Here is a 20360-nt window from a genome sequence, read left to right as displayed (position 1 = left end):
TTTATATCACCGTGACCTCGGTTTATCTTTGAATTAAAAGTTTTACTTTGAATTAAGGTTGCTTGCGGCCGAGGAGCTACAATTGATATCATACCTACACAATATTACGACAACATATAATGAGTGCCTCAGCAAAAATCGACCTTATCAATCTAGTATTCATAAATATTGTGGTAGATAAATTAAAAATCTTTCAAAATGAGTCCAAACTCGATATACCTAGATATTATAACATCTTGGATGTTATCTTCATTTTTATAAAGTCAATATGGCGGAAAACAAAATTTTATAATAAATATAGAATGTGAAGTCTTGGCAACGAGGCTACATTATGCTATGTAATTTTATATCAACATGGTATTAATATTGGCGCTTCACCCGCAAGCAACCTCAGCATAAATTTGCGTTATTACACATCCTCTGGCTCACGCTTAGTCAAGGTCGCTTGCGGGCGAGAAGCTACATTATATGCTATGCTCGTAGCAACCTCGGCTTATCTTTAAATTAAAAGTTTTACTGGGAATTAAGTTAACTTCCGGCTGAGGAGCTACAATTTATATCATACCGACACACTATTACGACAACAGATAATGTAGCGCCTCGGCCGAAATCGACCTTGACTTAAATATGGGTTATCACACATCCTTTGGTACAAGATTAGCTGAGGTCAATTTTATATGGATGTGGTAATAATCCTACAAAATAAATCGGATTTGAATGAATATTGTAAATCGGAGGTTTAGTGTTGCAGAACGATCTAAATAGCATTGTAATGAATCAATAACCCAACCCATAGTATCTAGAAAAGTACGTACATTTAATGGAGTTTTCATATAAGATTCTGTGTGTGTTACGAGCACGCAGAATAAAGTAACTGATACGTTGAAATCAGGAAGATCAAAGATGATAATTAAAAAATGTAAATTTTATTTTGATGAAAAAATTGAGTTGACAACAAGCACTCATAAATCTTAGTTGGTGGTCTTAAAAGCCAACGTAATCACACAGGAAGTTATTTTTAATAGTATTTTTTTTCCTCAGGTGTATCGCAGAACCACGCGACGTCGCACGGGTTCACCTAATTAAAAGTGTATTTCGAAACGAGAGCTGGGCGGAGCGGTTCGCTCTTAATAAACAAAATTGAACGGTCCCCCAAAGTGCACGGCTTCGCGGTCGCGGCCTGTTTTACCAGCCAGTAACTGTGCGTGCCTCCATTAGCCCCTCAAATTATGTTACCCCGCTAATTAAGGCTCAACCAAAAATGCAGTTAACATGATTTGTTCTGGCGCAGCGGTAAAAGGGGTTCTCTTTTTAAGTATCGTGTGTCCGTTTGCAGCTCCCTTCTCCTCGCTATACGAGCTATGAAATTACGACCGTAAAAATTTGTGGACACGCTTCGCTAATTGGTAGTTTTGTTTTGACACTAATAAATGGACGAGCCGATTTGAACGTTTTAAAAGGATTTTTTTTTGTAATGACATTTATATGCAAGATCGTGTTCTAATGGGAATTACTCTTAAATATAAGTCAAGATAGATAGTTGTACCTCACTGTACCGAATCATTAATAATGTCCGATCGAAACGGTCAGCCTGTTTGCATAAACAAGTGCGAGTTAGTTAAATGGAACATTAAATTACACTCACACTCCACTGGCTTAACTACGCGCACATGCGCGTACCCAGTTATTTCATCGCCCGAACGCGTATCGAACACCTACCGGGTGTTCATTTCTTCGAACTCCGTTATCTCACAACGTTAAAGTATGTACTGTATACGTACAAACTGAATTCGACCGTAAATTTTCGTACGCTCGGGAAAAATAAACGCGGCTTCGAGCTTCTCCTGTTGCACAGGAATAGGTTATTTACCGCTCGTTATGACACGCTACCGCTTTATAACGTTCACGTATTCAACGCGTTACCGTCGGCTTCGCAACGAACTCTCCTCATAGTACAATTAACGTTATTTTTAGCATTAGCGGAAACGATGTCGTACGTGACTTTGATCGTGTGAAACTTTGTCAAAATAATAAACCGATTAATGGGGTAACAAACCTTACACCTTGTTTACACAATATTATTTAATAAATAAATGATGTAATTAAGGAATTGCGATGTGTAAAAAAACAATAATAAATTGTTCCTGTGGGTATTCTCCAATAGATTTTATCGATTACACGGAGAGAATTGACTGTAACTGATGATGTTCAGATAAGATTTAATTGAAATATGATAATAAATTTAAAATGATTTATTATATTTCTGTTAGTAGGGGAGGTATTAAGTGTTTAGTTTACACAAGCAAATGAATTCATCCTTGATTACCTATACATGAATGGTTTAGAAATTGTTGTATAACATGTCAGCCGCAATAATAATCAAAAGAGCATAGGGGCATAACATCGCGGTTTTGAGATAATCTCGAATCGCGAAGTGTGTCTAGTTTATCGGGCCGCACATATAAATTTACAACGACACACACTGGCGAGTTGGCAGGTTGCCAAATACGGCCGCATTACGGCACGATTCCTCCCCTCCTCATGATTTTATTGCCACGTAACGTACACCGAGCGCCGATCTTCCTTCGTTGGTTCGTTTAGTAAAAGATCGAGACTGTTCTTGTTGTTGTTCTTCGATTCTATTTAATTCGAATCCGTACATCTTCGAGTTGCGGGCGAGCACTTGCCGGCGGCACGCGATCTTATCGATTCCATTCCGATAGGTTACTAAATTGTTTATGGACTACGAAGATTATAAAAAATATACATTTTATATGGGCGAGTTCGGGCTTGGGCTCGCCTGTAGGGAACGGCCGTGAAGAGAGCCGCAGAGAAAGTAATAGCCGGGCATAACGTGTTATAACGTAACGGTCGGTGCGAAACAAGTCAGGATTTTTATTTATTTACGAAACGTGCTACTTGAAAGTTTCTACCCGCTTGCCACTAAGAAAGTCCATGAGGTGGTAATTGAATTCCCCTTTGAGAAATAGAACTTAACTTTAAAGTTATTTTTCATTGCACTATCAAATGCGAAGCATCAACACTTTAACTTCATAAAACTAGGTTTAGAATTACAGATTTCTTAATAATTGGGTTCCAATTTAATTGCTTTAAAATCAAGGAAAGTGTTAAAAAGCATCATCTTCTGTAATATGTTATTATTGCAGAGGTGATAGGTTTATCAAGTATATATCTCGATTTCTTGACTTTATTATCTAGGTGTGGTTGCCAATGATTTGCTGTCTAGAACAAAGTGTAGGAAGATTATACTCTACCAAAACCTCATTAAGGGACAAGAATATATCTATAAATACTCTCAAGAGATATTGTTTGGAGTCCAACTATCAGAAAGAGCTTTCAATGTAGACTTGTCCTAAGACATCTCTTATATGCAGCTCACTCTGTTATCAAGATTTTCAGCAAAATATCACTCGAATAACTGGTAATGTAACGAAATGTTATGCAACTTTAAAAGATTTTCTCTAAGTGAAGTAGCATTTCTTCCGATTCCAATAGTAACTGCCAATCGCCGAAAAAATATTTGTATGGCTGTTGAAAGTGTTTCAAAGTTGCCAAAAAAATAAAAAAAGGTGACGAAATGGTGTGTGTCAAAATGGTTTTAATCTGGAAGAAACATCTTGAGGATAATAATAATAATATATATCTTTGTTGCCCAACAAAGTACCAATTACAGGATCAATCTCGGCACACTGAAGTTGATGCAAGAGAGTAACCAGTTATAATCTGTCTCATCACTCACCAGCTTTATAATAAATCTAACATCGAGATCATCCCTACGAGTGTCAAGTGAAGAAAAATGGTGACGTTGCAACAAAGATTATAACAGAACCTTACTCCAGTCTCGGCAGAACAAGCGCTCGAAAATGCTATATGTATACTGTAAAATCTGTGAATAAACATGAAGTACGGAGCACAAAGCCAAGCATCCTCGCAGCACAAGAAACGAAAAGTCACTCCCAGATCTCTGACAGAAGTCAACTTAAGCAGGGAGATTCTATATAGTAGGATGAATTGATAGAAGTAGTTCTACATGTAAAAGTGATAGCATTACACTTCTCCACATTAATCCTGAGCTGATTACGATCGCACCATTCCACCAAGATATCAAGATTCGACTGCATCGAAGTCACGCCATCCTCCGAGGTCATGGGGCGAAATATCTATCTCCACACCAGACTTGAATCTGTTTAATAAGTTGGGACACAGTTATTACAGATTGTGCAATAAACTCCACCGAAGCAAAGCCATAAACAAAAAATAAGTTAAAATAATTAAATGGGAAGTTAAAGTCCATAAACTTGAAAGAATTCAAAAAATGGGATTTATTGATGATTTTGGTTCAAAATGGTTTAAAATATTTCTTTGACACTTAAATAGGATGATTAAATTGAAGAAAGAAGTTTACTGGATACTTGAAAGTGTTTCAAAGTTGGCAAAAAGTAGAAAAAGATTGTTGGTGTGTGTCAAAATTGTTGTAATCAACAAGAAATATCTTGCAGATACATGATAAGGAGAAAATAAGTTAAAATAATTAATGGCATGCTATCCATAAACTTGAAAGAATTTAAAAAATGGGAGTAATGGGGCTAAACCCGAATATTTCTAGTTCTAGGTCTAGTGTTAGTTCTGGTATTAGTTGTTATTTATTTTATTTAGATTGTTGTATATTTTTCATTGAATTAAAACTAGAACTCCTAGATAGTTTCGGGATTTCTTGCAGACGCAAAACTGTTTTATACCAATGATGGTAGACAATTCTGATTACCTTTAAAGGTAAAACACAATCCATGTGGTGTCTCAGCTGCAAGCAACCTTGACTTGATCAAGCAGAATAAATTCTTCTTGTTAAAATGTTTTCTTATATTTGTGTTTTGTGGTTACAACACCATTCAATTCTTTAATTTACACCGTTTAATCATTTATAAAGCGTTGTCTCATGACTTTCCATCATGATTGACATGATTCTTTACGGTAAAAACAAAATTTCTCATATTATTCATCTTGGTACCTTATACACATTGGAGTAGTTTGGAAAACCATACTTGCTTTAGTTTTTCATATTTATTGTTTACTATAAGTTCCTAATACACCGTAAATCAGTTTTCTTTCTAATAAATATGAGCTTTTCCAATACATTTAGGGTATTAATGTAACTTGCGAATGGAATGGATGCTATTTTTTTATTTTGTGTTGAAGTACACACAGTAAAAGGTAAACCCGTTGAAGAATTTTGTGTACTTGATGGTTTGTCTCTTTACTACTTGGTTTGCCTTTTTTTTCTGGAAAATATTAGCCATTCAGCTGTATAATGTCGAGCGTGAAATAAATCAAATTTAAAATATCAATATTTGAGACTTATTTTCGATACTCTAGCCAACTGTTGAATAGCCTGAAAGTCCACATCCTAGATCTTACAAAAAACATCTAAAAAGTTACAATGAAATTTAGCTGATCCACTTTATTCATGTTACCACCATCGTTACTCTTTATAGTCATCATGACTTCTTCATTCACTTAATATTTCCCTACTAGATTACTCTTCTTCTTTATAGCTTTAGCTTATCGTTTCTATCATTTTGTTGTGATTCCAGGGTTGATTAAAGCAATCAAACCTATTACGCAACCTGTAGTAATTGATAATTTGAAAAATATTAATCACATTATATTATAATTGGTGATTGGCTAGGTCTAGTGTTAGTTCTAATGCTTGTGTTAGGTCTGGAATTAATTGTTATTCAGCTTTAGATTGTTCTATATTTGTCATTGAATAAAAACTAGAACTAACACTAAATCTAACACTAGAACTAGAATCATTCGGGTTTAGCCGTCTTGAGAGACCTGCGGCTAAATCCGAATGTTTCTAGTTCTCGGTCTAGTGTTAGTTCTAGTTTTACACTAACACTAGACCGAGAACTAGAAACATTCGGATTTAGCCGTCTTTAGGGACGTGCGGCTATATCCGAATGATTCTAGTTCTAGCTCTAGTGTTAGTTCTAGTTTTGCACTAACACTATCACTAGAACTAACACAAGACCTAGAACTAGAATCATTCGGATTTAGCCGTCTTGGGAGACGTGCGGCTAAATCCGAATGTTTCTAGTTCTCGGTCTAGTGTTAGTTCTAGTTTTACATTACCACTAGTACTAACACAAGACCTAGAACTAGAATCATTCGGGTTTAGCCGTCTTGAGAGACGTGCGGCTAAACCCGAATGTTTCTAGTTCTCGGTATAGTGTTAGTTTTGCACTAACACTATCACTAGAACTAACACAAGACCTAGAACTAGAATCATTCGGATTTAGCCGTCTTGGGAGACGTGCGGCTAAATCCGAATGTTTCTAGTTCTCGGTCTAGTGTCAGTTCTAGTTTTACATTACCACTAGTACTAACACAAGACCTAGAACTAGAATCATTCGGGTTTAGCCGTCTTGAGAGACGTGCGGCTAAACCTGAATGTTTCTAGTTCTCGGTATAGTGTTAGTTCTAGGTTTACATTACCACTAGTACTAACACAAGACCTAGAACTAGAATCATTCGGGTTTAGCCGTCTTGAGAGACGTGCGGCTAAATCCGAATGTTTCTAGTTCTCGGTCTAGTGTTAGTTCTAGTTTTACATTACCACTAGTACTAACACAAAACCTAGAACTAGAATCATTCGGGTTTAGCCGTCTTGAGAGACGTGCGGCTAAACCCGAATGTTTTTAGTTCTCGGTCTAGTATTAGTTCCAGTTTTACACTAACACTATCACTAGAACTAACACAAGACCTAGAACTAGAATCATTCGGATTTAGCCGTCTTGGGAGACGTGCGGCTAAATCCAAATGTTTTTAGTTCTCGGTCTAGTATTAGTTCCAATTTTACACTAACACTATCACTAGAACTAACACAAGACCTAGAACTAGAATCATTCGGGTTTAGCCGTCTTGAGAGACGTGCAGCTAAACCCGAATGTTTCAAGTTCTAGGTTTAGTGTTAATTCTAGTTTTAGTTATTGTTGGGATTTAGCCCGAATACGATTTTTTAATCTTTGAAGTGCGTATTAGTTATATCGAGATGGTTAGTCTATCTTGAAAATGAGAATTGAATGAAAACCATTCAGTTTGATAATGTTTCGGTAATCGAGTGTTGAAAATTTATTTGGCGACGACATGGTTGCGGTCAATTTCGCACCGTTTTCCGCAAATCTACCGGCAGCCGTCGGCCAATCGTGCATTTATCACCGCGACTACCGCTCAACGGCCGTGATAATAACAGATGCGGTTCTGTTCGGGCCGGTTCACAATGCCCGGCGAACGTATTTTACGGCAACGGTTAACTGCTACGACCTGCTTTAATGTTGTGAATTATAACGGGACCGGGACGTCGACGTGCGATAGACAAAGACAAAGAAACGCGCTTGGTCCAAAGAGTTGAGAGCCCCGGTAGATTGGACCGCGTAGAACGGGAGCTAAAAACGGAGGACGGATGAAAAGGGGGGTCGTTTTGTGGTGAAGAATTGCTGCCGGTGGCGACAAAAATGCTGTATTAAAAAGCGTAGCGCAGGGAGAATTTTTTACAATTATGTCCCGCGGCCATTGCCGCGCTTGTAATTGTAGTCTTCTTCCCTGCCGTTCCTAAACTGTTAATCAGGTGTAAATTTATTATGAATAGATTAATATTTGAATCCCTATATAATATGATATAATAATAATTTTAACATAATTGCTCCTAAATTATCATAAATAAAAAGTCGAGGAAAAGGACATTCCACTCGTTAGAATGTATTTTCCATATTTACATAACAGGTGAATATTAATGGTTATTAGCAGCAAAAAATATTCAACAATTCAAAGCTATAATTATTGCAACTATGTTACATAATTTGTTTTCTATGTTATAGTTTTGTTTTATTACTATGACGTTGATTTAAGTCCCTTAATGACGTCAACTACTTCCTGGTAGTTGTTTTGCTGCCTAAAACACAATAGATCGCATTGTAAGTTGTGTTACTTTAGGATGATTCATCCAAGAGAAACTTAGAGCTTGTAGTAAACAATTCAATCTAAAATGTTCTTTATATATATTTCTTAACGCATTCTTTTTCATTGCAGGTGAGTCAACTTTTAAGATATTTAAAATGCCGTAAATACAGTAAGTACTTTAAATATTTATTAAAACTTTACATTAATTCTAAAAATTACGCAACGAGAAAAATTTTACACTTATGTTAAATAAGTTGTAATTTTATACGCGCAATAACGTAATTTATTACGTTTTTACGGCGCTATAAAGTCGATTTGTTGATGATGTACTTAAACGCTGATGTTTTAAACAATATTTAAAAAAAAATCAATTTTAAAAGTACCCCAATTAACAATGGATTTATCGCGTTATAATAATGCCTAGGGTTTCGGTCCATTCACTCTCGCGTATTAAAAGCTAACCCCCTTCCGGGCTATGAACATTTTATCCGTGGGGGTTCCCCGGAATTAATTGGTGAGAGTTTGTTTGAATCGTCCGGGAATACACGCGTATAGGGAAACTCGAGCTTATCAGCTTTTGGTAAGTTATAATGGATACCGCGACTGGACATACATTAGCCGACATTAATATCCAACTATCTAAAAGTTAAAGTTATCGCTTTGTTTAATAGCCAACTAAAGCTCCCCTTAACGAACAGTTAACTCATTATAAATATTGAAAATTTTTAATCTTCTTTATAAATGGATTAAACCTTTCACTTCACGTGTCTCGTTTTCTTAGTTACTTGGAGATTATGAACTTGACTGGTTTGCTACCAGCGACAGAGATCCTAAATTAACGGTAACTGAGCGCGAGTAGTCAAGAAATAATTCGCCCAGCGAGTTGTTGCACAATTAAAAATTAACTGCGTGTATAAGCGCTAACGGTCGAGACGCTTTTTCGAAACGCTTCAACTAATTGGTCGTAATTGGCGTTAAAAAGACACGAAAAATAAAACTAAATAAAGCTCTCTCTCGGTTGCGTGTACACCTTTAAAAATCGCACTACAAATTGAAAACGTAATCGACATTTTTTTTCTTCATTGTTCGGTTCTTTTACCGTTTGTCAGTGAGAGAAAATAATTTTCTTCTTGTTATGCGGGATCTTATATGGATGACGGGGATATTTTACGATGTCTTTATGTCAAAGTTCGTAAATATTGTTGGGAAAACGGTATCGATGTGCAGTTATACAAGTGATTAATTGCTTGTCATGAAGGAATTAATTATTACGTCTAGATAGCTTTATTGTTTCCTTGTTGGTGGTCATAATAATAGAGTCCGATTTAATAAGCATCCAACCAGAAGTAGTAATTAAATAGTATTTAATCGTTTTAATAAAGATTAATCGCAACTATAACCATATTATTAACCTACAATTTAAACAAAACGCAACAATCAACTAAACAAATACGAATAGTTATCAATTAGTTTCAGAATCAAAGCATTCCACACATCTTAATCAATCCGATATGATTACAATAGCTCTAAATTGTAACTGATAGGTAATTGGTATTCAAACTGGATTAGTATTGGTGCCGTAAATTGTATCGACCTCAAACATACGTCCGATATGCAGTGCGAATCTATGGCAGATTGCGCAGAACTGTACATCTATCCCAATCGATGATTATGAGCATGCCGTTGGCGCTAAGCCAACACTACCGAATATCAACTCAACACGATCGCACACCACGTATATATTATGTACGAGAATTAATTATAGAGTGGAACGGATCGTGGTCAAATAGCCAATTTTTGTTTTACGTAATTCGTCTCGTTTCAAAACCCACCAATTATTAGCCTAATGTTTTTTTTTTAGGCTACATCCAAACTACCAATTAAATTATTTATTAACACGTTGACTGCCACCATACAACCAATTAAGTAATTCCCTAGGGGCCACTGTAAAAAAATGGTACACTAGAGTTTCTTTTTTGAAAAACGACATCTTTTTTACCTGTAAATAGTATATATATTTGTGAGTTATGGCACTGCAGTAACAACTGTTTTACTTTAGTGCCATGAGGATCACCAGGATTATTCAAGGGCAATGAGATCTTGACTTACAAAAATTATTTTTGTATTTTCAATGAAGTTTTGTAAAACATGGAAGACACATATACTTGTCACAAACATGACATCTTGTTTTGCAGCTTCTGCGTAACAATTTGTATATCTTCGTCTTTTTTGCCGATTGTTGTTATCCTTTTCTTCACCTTGCACTAAGCTGTGCTTCAAGGAATCTGAACGTTTTGGTGTAACGTTATTCTTTTCAATACCTAGCATCTCAAGCACAAGCATCTCCCTGAAAGAGGCAATATGAATTTTCCTTTTATGAAAATGATTATGTGAAAAGCACATTGACTACAGCAGTATTCACTAGAACCTCAAAAACTGCTTTATGATACCACCTGATGGTTTCTCTGAAGGGCATAAAATAACTTGACGTTTAGTCTGAAATGTCTATCCCTTGCTTGCCCTTGTTGTATTCTAAAACAGCAACTGGCTTACAAACTTCCTCTCCCAACGTCTTATTTCGTCCAGTGTCATCTTTTCCAAAGTATGTTTTGTGCTTAGGAAGTAAACATCGCATTTGACCTTCCACTTTCCAACAACAATTCCTTTCGAATTTTGTTTACCAACCATTTCTCCTTTTTTTTAAATTTTTGTCGTGATATCCTTTGGTAAGTACTTCCTGTTCTTCCTTAGGGTACCTAATAAATGGGTATCTCTCTGTAAAAGCGAAATTGCCAATGACACTGATGTATAAAAGTTATCTACTACTATAAGCCTTTCTTCAGATAAATATGGCTCTGCAAGTTCCATAATTACTCTTTCAGCAAGTCCAGCAGACTGCAACCAGTAACTATTTGTCCAGAATACAGTGACATGCTCAATGTATAACCAATTGGATTGCACAACTTGAACATTTTCACTCCATACTTGTGGCTTTTGACTGTCTGAATAATAATCGGCCACGAAAAGGAATCATTGTTTCATCAACAGCTATCATTTGTCCAGAATCATTGTTTCTAACTTTGTATAACCTATCACTTTTGTCAGCCGTCGAATTATCAACAAAATGAACGAATCTCAGCAATAGTTGAAATCTATTTCTGCTCATTACTTTTGGAATGATACAATTTTTGTATAAAATGCTGGTGGACCAATAATCAGCTATTTTAGGATACTTTACAAATCCCATATAAAGAAGGAAAGCAAAAAACTTCCACATTTCATCTTCATTGGTATCCATCCATTTATTGCTTCTGGCCGACTGACTTGGTCGACTGTTTTGAATAGTAGTTGCAGCATTTTTATTTGTTTTGCGAACAATAACATTCAAAACTTCTGTGTCAAAAAACTTCCAGTATATCTGCATGCCAGTTACACTTTCTTGATTTTGTGTATCAATGTCATCAATTTTGTATGATTCTGAGCCTAAAAACTGTATATGAAGTGGTAATTTGTCCACACGTATCTCTTGCCATTCTTCTGTTTCCTCTTGAACTGACGTTTCAGGATCCACATCATCCCCAGATTCCGATGACTCATCATCCACCTCAAATTCCAGGCAGAATGATGAGAATAAGCTTCCTTCAGAATCATCATCACTCTTAAGTGCGGCTGCAGGTTCATGTTCTTTCAATTTTTTTATAGGCCTACGTCTAGTTACACCACTAGGCCCAGGTTTGGAATCGATGATGAAATCTGTAATATTATAAATAAATTCTAATTATCACTTCAGCACTTGGTCGTTATAAATAACAGAAAGTGAAGAAAATATTCAGGAACTAACCTCAAAATTGGTTTTGACTTGAGGATCCACTGTTATCCTCACGGCATATTAGTAAAATTTTTCTGAGGAACACCGGTGATCCTCATGGCAGCCAACGTGTTAATAAACTTAATATGTGCTCAATAAAAGGTTGAAGAATAAATATTATAATTTAAATTATCTTAATAGTAAATATAGATGCAATTTGTATGCTACTATTCTTTAAGAATTGCAGTGTTTTATCTGTAAATGTCTCGATTGTAGCTCCTCGGGCTTTAGTAACCTTTGCGTTCAATCTACGTCGCTTTATATTTATACCAAAGGAGAACTACATCCCGGGAGCAGGTGTACAACTCGAAGGCCCGTTGGTGACGTCAGCACAATTAAAACTAGAACTAACATTAGACCTAAAACTAGAAACATTCGGGTTCAGTTCCACTGTTAGTGTTAATTCTAGAATCAGTTGTTATTCACTGTTAGGTTGTGTATTTTTATTGAACTAAAACTAGACTAACACAAGAATTTTATTACTTCAACACATTTTGTCTTCACGACCTTTTTAAAATTAAAACCGATAATTCCTGCAATTAATCACACTGAAAGCTACACCAGATTCTCTCATTGTTAGTTTTTAATTTAGCTGGAAAGAGGGGTGATGCAGCATGAATTTTTAAACGCGTCGGGGGACAAACGAATTTTTTTTGTCTCTTTTTAAATCCACCCCCCCATTTTGTTCGCACGCTTGTCGTTTTTGCCCCAACTTCCCAAAATCTGTGGCTGAAAATGAATAAAACAACGGCCTTTTTAAACGCTCATTTACCGTTGCCCGGTCGGTCTATGTGATACCGTTTCATAGTTATCTTTTTTCATTTTTTGGTTCGCGCTACATCAAAATATTGTTAGTCCTCCGTGTTGAAGGGGTAATTGTATTTCGTTTACAAGAGGCGCTAGTTTTCCGAACTCGTTCGGTTGCCATTTTTATCATCAAAAATCCATGTCAAATTTTAAAAACTCTTTTAAAGTCAGTAATTTGAATTCTCCGGCAGATTAAGATTAATTTGACGTGTAATCCTTAAAAACACGTGCTTATATTTTCTTAATATGTTTGTTAGTTTCTTATCTTGTATAATTATGCTGCATATATTAGGTTTAACTTAATCGCTAAATTGGTTTCAAATTCATGATAAACCGTATCAAAATTTATTAATAGAATTTTACACGGAATACCAACGCTATCGAGAATGCATTGAAACGATCTAGTTTCTTACTTCGTAGAATAAATTATGAATCGAGGAATAGGTGTGATATACGTGGTCGATAAATCAAAGTTTAAATCAACTTGTTTCATCATTTTTTTTACTTGATAATCTCACTAAAATAACATTTCCCTTATAATTCTAAGAAAGGAAATTCGAAACGATTTTGGTTCGGTAATAGAGATCACGGTGATGATGATAACGTTGATTACGATGATAACTATCAAGATGTGAAAATGCGTTGCTACTGGCGCTTAAGAAAATGGTCTCAGCGCCGGCGTCGAGTCGTCAAGGACAAGCCACAACAGGTTTACCGAGGCAGCAATCGGCTAATCTCTTCATTAGGTGTTAATAACGCCCCGGGTCTAGCGCCTTTATAGCACCGATGGACTATCGGAATCTGTGCGTGCGTTTCCCACCATTTACAAGGTGATCGGGGCGAAATGAAAGAGGTATTCTTGGAAATTGTACCACGGGTCATTCTCTTCGGTGCTGATTCCAAGAGCTTCTGGTTGCTACATTTTTTTATCTTCTTTTTTATCTTTCTGGTCCGGAGCTTCTTAGTTTTTTTGATTTTTATTTCTACTTGAAATGGCACCGGGAGACATTCTACTGATGGCATTTCCAAGAGGTTTTGTTAATTTAATACTGGGTATTTTCTTGTTGAAGCACATGGTTAAGTTTACATTCCTTCGAATCGAATTTCATTTAACTCATTTATTTTTAGTTCCTTTTAATTGTCAAATTAACTCTTTAAGAATAAATATTATATGGAAATTATTAATAAAAAAATTTATGAAGAAGTATTATTCATATTATAGTTCTTGTCTTCGAAGCTCTTAAATTTATGGATGCAGCTGAGTGGGTTGTTGCAAAATTAATTATCTTCCTGCTTGCTCAACTAACATCGAGTTTATCATCACATTTAAACGTTTCGGATAAGTTGTCAATGTTAAAACTCAAACTGTTGGTCATTAAGCAAGATCGTATGAAAACATAGGGATTGAGGATATTATAAATCACTTCACACCGTATTTTGCATAAAGATCTTGTTCTAAAGGCTTATAGAGTCCAGAGAAAAGTTAAGACAAAAATTGAAGCTACCTAACCATAGATAATGCCGAAGTAAGAAAGTTAATAAATAAAAACTTAAAGTTTCTATATTATTAATATTATTACTTCCCATCTTGTTAGATTATGTAAATAAAAAACTTTGCTTTTCAGAAGGGTATTTTCTTTATTTTCGGCTCTGCCGGTTTCGACTAATTCTTTTTAGTCATCTTCAGGAGCAATAGCCACGTCTGTTATACTTTTAATTTTCGAAATCTGGAATCATCTCTTCTTTCATCAGTACTTTCTTGAATTATTCGTTCTTAAATGTTGTTAAAATTTTCTCTATTTTTATGTTTTTTATTTTAATGTTTTTCTTTATATGCTATTAAAAATAAAGAAAAACATAAAAATAGAGAAAATTTTAACAACATTTAAGAACGAATAATTCAAGAAAGTACTGATGAAAGAAGAGATGATTCCAGATTTCGAAAATTAAAAGTATAACAGACGTGGCTATTGCTCCTGAAGATGACTAAAAAGAATTAGTCGAAACCGGTAGAGCCGAAAATAAAAAAAATACCCTTCTGAAAAGCAAAGTTTTTTATTTACATAATTAAAGTTTCTAGTTGAAACTCGAATGTTTCTAGTTCAAGGTCTAGTGTTAGTTCAATAAATATAAACAACAACTTAGCACCGAAGCAGAAATAAAACTAGGTCTAGTGTTAGTTCTAGTTTTGTACTAGCACTATCACTAGAACTAACATAAGACCTAGAACTAGAATCATTCGGGTTTAGCCGTCTTGAGAGACGTGCGGCTAAATCCGAATGTTTCTAGTTCTCGGTCTAGTGTTAGTTCTAGTTTTGCACTAGCACTATCACTAGAACTAACACAAGACCTAGATCTAGAATCATTCGGATTTAGCCGTCTTGAGAGACGTGCGGCTAAACCCGAATGACTCTAGTTCTAGGTCTATGTTAATTCTAGTGACAGTGATAGGTAGCGCTAGTAAGCATAAGATATCACTATGTTGCATATTTTTATTGTACTAAAACTAGAACTAACACTAGACCTAGAACTAGAATCATTCGAGTTTAGCCGTCTTGAAAGACGTGCGGCTAAATCCGAATATTTCTAGTTCTAGTGTTACTTCTAGTTTTATACTAGCACTATCACCAGAACTAACACAAGACCTAGAACTAGAATCATTCGGATTTAGCCGTCTTGAAAGAAGTGCGGCGAAACCAGAATGATTCTAGTTCTAGGTCTAGTGTTAGTTCTAGTTTTGTACTAACACTATTACTAGAACTAACACAAGACTTAGAAATAGAATCATTCAAGATCGCGTTATGGCAACGTTGTACCTCTTAGTGTTGCTGTAATCAAAGTGTTCCACATAAAATTGATGCTAGTTGTTGTTTATAACATAAAGAGCGTCGATATTGTCACTCACTTTGTGCCATAATATAATGTAACTTTTCTAAGAGTGACTTTAACTTCATAACTGACTGTTGCAGGAATGTAAGGAAAACATTCTGAAATACTTCTTTATCTTTTCTTTATACAATCTAAACTATATTGTCATAAAATTACATCACAATCTCTTAGAAAATATAGCAAGTAATTCAAATAAAAAATCAAAAATGCTAAATGAGAATAATATTAATAAAAAACGTTCTAATAAATATCTGGTTATTTCAGTCATTCTGACATTGAGAAGAAAATTGAATTTATTTAAATATCTAACATAGCATTGTGTATATCTTGAAGTCGTTCCGGTCTGCTTCTCAGCAATTCTGTTAACTTCTCTTCATCTCCACGTTTGACGGAGTATGTAGCTGCGCTTTTCAGGTTCATTGGAAACGTTCTTGTAACAATTGTTAATGTATTCGTAAATGTCGTATCATTAGCTTCCTTTTATCTGATTAGAATTACCTGTTGAGCTTCGTTCTATTTTACTTATAACATGATATCAACCATAAGTTATTATAGATGTGGTTAAGGATAAACATAGTTGGTCCGAAATAATGAAAATTTAAAATTAATTTATTCATTTTATGTTTAGATCTGATATTAAGTGTAATGATTAATAAAAATAACCCCTTATATTTTATAACTCAATCACTTTGTCATCACGTGTTTAGACACGCACAATAAAAACTGAGTTACAAAGTAAAAACACGTCGAAATAAATAACCCTCGCCCTATAAGGTCACAAAACAACCACCGTAAGTCCGTAACAAACCCCTTTTGTCTACCCCACTCTGTATGTCCACCCCAAAAGCTGATCCGTCAAAGTTAAAGCATCCGCAAACCCAACCGATCGATACCATCCCTTTATATCTTAGCGCACGGTTTCAATTACCAATTAACTTTCATTTATTTTTCGTCTCGATTAAATATAAGAATTTTAAATTTAAAATAAAATTCTATTAAGATCTAGAAAGGTTGTTGAAAACAATATGAAGATAATGTCGTAAATCTGTCACCGTTCTGTTGGGGATGTCGCTAGTAGCAAAACCACGTAGGAAGTGTGTTTAAACTACGGCGGAAGAAGAACAACAACAAAAAAAGGTACAAATGCCACCGTCAGGAATCTTCGGCGAACACAACGTGACGTCATTACTACGTAGCGTGACGTCCTCGACTCCCATTGGTTGAAAGTAGCAGCACCGCGGAGTCTATGAGAGTGGAGAACGAACATTCTGGTTCAGTTAGTTGAGAATCGGACGTCGTCGTGATAGTGTTGCTGTTGTTTCTTTTTTACGTTTTGATTCGTTAAGTTTTTTTATTTTGGCAATAAAAAAAATTAAGATTATGATGACTTAGTGAGACGTCCACGATGTGATCTATAAATATATGGTTTTTTATGAATGAAATTTGTGTCAAGAAATAAAATTTGTGAAGTTTTTAGGAGTTTTATGAAAGTTTTGGATTAATATATATAAGGAAGAGTGTGATAACGTTTTGCGAAGTGAGTGGCGCTTCCTAACATTACATTTTAGCCAAAATTTTATCGAGCCAGAACTACTAAAACTATGCCAATTCATCCGGGTGTATTTTCTAACCAGGTATTTGGCAAGTAATACGGTTGTTTTCCGATCAACTTGAAAATAATGTCACGTTTTGTTACAAAATTTCTTCTTCAATTTAAATATTGAGTTGTACCTATATTTATGATGCAGAAAGATTTTCGATAAGATAATCACATGACGTTACACAAAAAAAAGATAACTCTATATATAGAAACTATTGGTTTTTATATGATAACATTTTTAATATCGAAAGTAGTTTTGGTTTGTATAAATCAAAGGCGTAATGTAAAATTGGATGTTTCCCTTCATCCGAAACTATTTTTTTAGATATCGACAAAAAAAGGGTAAAGAGACAAAAAACAGCTGTGAGAACGCATCAGGGTAGACAATCGTGATGGATTTTGATGCGAACGTCTGCGTTCGAATTCCGGAGCCGCTCGTCGGTTCGCAAAAAGAGACCACAGGCACCGCTGTAGTCTCGCGAGAGCCCTATTAAGTCCTCAAACGGGCGCACGGCGTCGTCTCTCGTCCAAGGAAAATGATGACAGCAGCGCGAGACTCGAATTGCACACCGTTCGGAAGACGAGCGCATATATTTACCTACAAGAAATGAAGAAAAACTAGTTTTCTACGAGAGCAAATCGTCCTTCGCATATAGGATTATTTTTCGAGTGTGATTTTCAAGAGGAATTGTGATATTTACTATTTACCTATATAGAGATAATCGTTTATTTTTGTTTAATCGAAGGCGTCATATTGATAGATTTAAGAAGAATCACTTTTTTAAGAAAAATATTTTATCAACACAAAAATGAAGATCAAAACTCAGTGCAAATTGTGTGAAATCGACCATCAAAAGTTGGGCGTTTCGAACTGTACCCACAGCTTTGGTTTAGCACAATTTCCTTCTATTTTACCATTTACTGGGGATTTAGGACATTTACAGAATAATCCTTTTGCACCACAGTTAAGGGATATGATGATGATGGCGTATTTAATAAGAGGTAAGTAATCTCATGCCGATATCGTTTATTCCACCACCTCTCAGAGGCTTAATTTTATTGCACACGTGTTTACACAACTTTAAAAGCTACACTCAATTTTCTCACATTTAAAGTTTGTGTACAATTTAACCTCAAACGTTCTTCCACAATCTACAACACAGACAAATTGCAGAAAATAAATTTTCTTTAATTTCATTTTTCTGATTCCCAAAATCATCAAATTGATAAAATATTTATACAACCTAACTTCAAACAATTTATTACAACCTCAAAAAAGTTATAGTTTTTAATTCCAACCTATTTCGGAGAAAAGAATGTTTTTCTGTAACCTTACTTATCTGAAAAACCGTCAAATCGATATGAATGATTTTAAAATTTTTTATGTAAGCAGTTATTATTATGTAAGCATGTAAGCAAGTTGTGTTATGACATTTTTCATACAAAAGTTTCCTTAAGAATGTTTTTTCAAATTCATGAAAAAACAAAAAATAAAGAAGTTATAGGCAAAAAACGAAAAAGTTATTTTTTTGTTTTTCGGCCATATTTTAAAAACTAAAACGGCTAGATCCAAAAACTTAGTTGAAAAATGATGAGCTCTAAGATCTCTTATGGTTTCTAAGATCTTTGGCGTAATCTAGCATTATCATAGATTTTTTGGTGCACATTAAGCTGAGGTCACCTTTGAGTGAGGCACTTCAATGTGATGACTAATTTCGGATTTATATGATATCATATACAGAGACTCGCCCGCAAGCGACCTCGGCTTAATCGAGTGGTGTCATAGATTCTTTGCTGCAAATTAAACCGAGGTTGCTTGCGAAGATGCTGCAATGTATTAACAAGTTTTGGGTTCATGTGATATCATATACTGAGCCTCGGCCGCAAGCAACCTCGGCTTAATCGAGCGATGTCATAGATTCTTTGTTTACGGCCATATGAAAAGCCTCGCTACAATGAGTTACGATGAACCTGGATTTCTACAATTGGTAAATTACAATGAGTTGACTAGTTTCGAGTTTATATGATATCATATGTCGAGTTTCGGCCGCAAGCGACCTCAACTAAATTTAGATCGAAGAATCTATAGGCCTATGTTGAATGATGATTCATTTCTGAATCTTTCTGCGCATACATAGTGCATTAAATGTATGCGCAGAAACGTTCAGAATCGTTCGGATCTGCAGAAATCTTGAACAAAAACAGGCCTTATGACATCGTTCCATTAAGTTGAGGTTGCTTACGGCCGAGACGCCACAATGTTTTGGGTTCATATAAAATCATACACATATTAATCGCGCGATATCATAGATTCTTCGTTATAAATGTAGCCGAGGTCGCTTCAATGTAATAGCTACTTTCGGGTTTATATGATATCATATACAGAGTTTTGGCTTAATCAAAGAAAATCCTATATTTTTGCGGTCGAAGCACTAATATGTTGTCCATTAAGTATTCCTGTAGTATTAATTGCTATGCCTCGGCTACATACAACTTAATTAACACGTTGACTGCCGTGTGTATCAAAACTGGTACACACTTCTGTAGTGTAGCAATGCGCGTGATATACCCGCGGCAGTCAACGTGTTAATTAACTCTCAGTTTAGCTCTATTCATGTTTTCCGAGGCACATCAATATGTATGATATCTGCAAACACCTACAATTTTTTTAATTTCCTTGTTTACACAATTTTAAAAGCTACACTCAATTTTCTCGCATTTAAAGTTTGTGTACAATTTAACCTCAAACGTTCTTCTACAATCTACAACACAGACAAATTGCGTTTATAATCACTTTGCAGAAAACAAATTTTCATTAATTTAATTTTTCTGATTCCCAAAATCATCAAATCGATAAAATATTTATAAATTATGATACAACCTAACTTCAAACAATTTATTACAACCTCAAAAAAGTTATAATTTGTAATTCCAACCTACTTCGGAGAAAAGAATATTTTTCTGTAACCTTACTTATCTCAAAAACCGTCAAATCGATATGAATGATTTTTAAATTTTTATGTAAATATCGTTCACCTGGAAACTTAGATTTTGATACAACCTAATCTCAAACAATTTTGTATAACCTCAAAAACGTTTTAGTTTAAAGACATTGTAATCATATACAGGTTTTGTTGTAAGTCGTGGCATAATGATGCTTTACAGCTCCAGTAACAATTTGTTTTCATAAGCCCCTCCGATTAATGAAAAAAC

The 20360-nt window shown here is 35.1% G+C and overlaps 1 protein-coding gene across 2 annotated transcripts in view; it reads left to right on the top strand.

Annotated features, from left to right (window-relative positions):
- The window catches only part of LOC111425062 (Histone gene-specific Epigenetic Repressor in late S phase), a 114636-nt gene that overhangs the window by 20193 nt on the left and 74083 nt on the right, over window positions 1-20360 (top strand). The gene's annotated exons all lie outside the window — the stretch shown is intronic.

The sequence above is a fragment of the Onthophagus taurus genome, chromosome 11 (assembly GCF_036711975.1).
Source record: "Onthophagus taurus isolate NC chromosome 11, IU_Otau_3.0, whole genome shotgun sequence".
NCBI classification, from domain to species: domain Eukaryota; kingdom Metazoa; phylum Arthropoda; class Insecta; order Coleoptera; family Scarabaeidae; genus Onthophagus; species Onthophagus taurus.
Note: the sequence above shows the minus strand (reverse complement) of the source record. Positions and strands in the feature narration are given on the sequence as shown.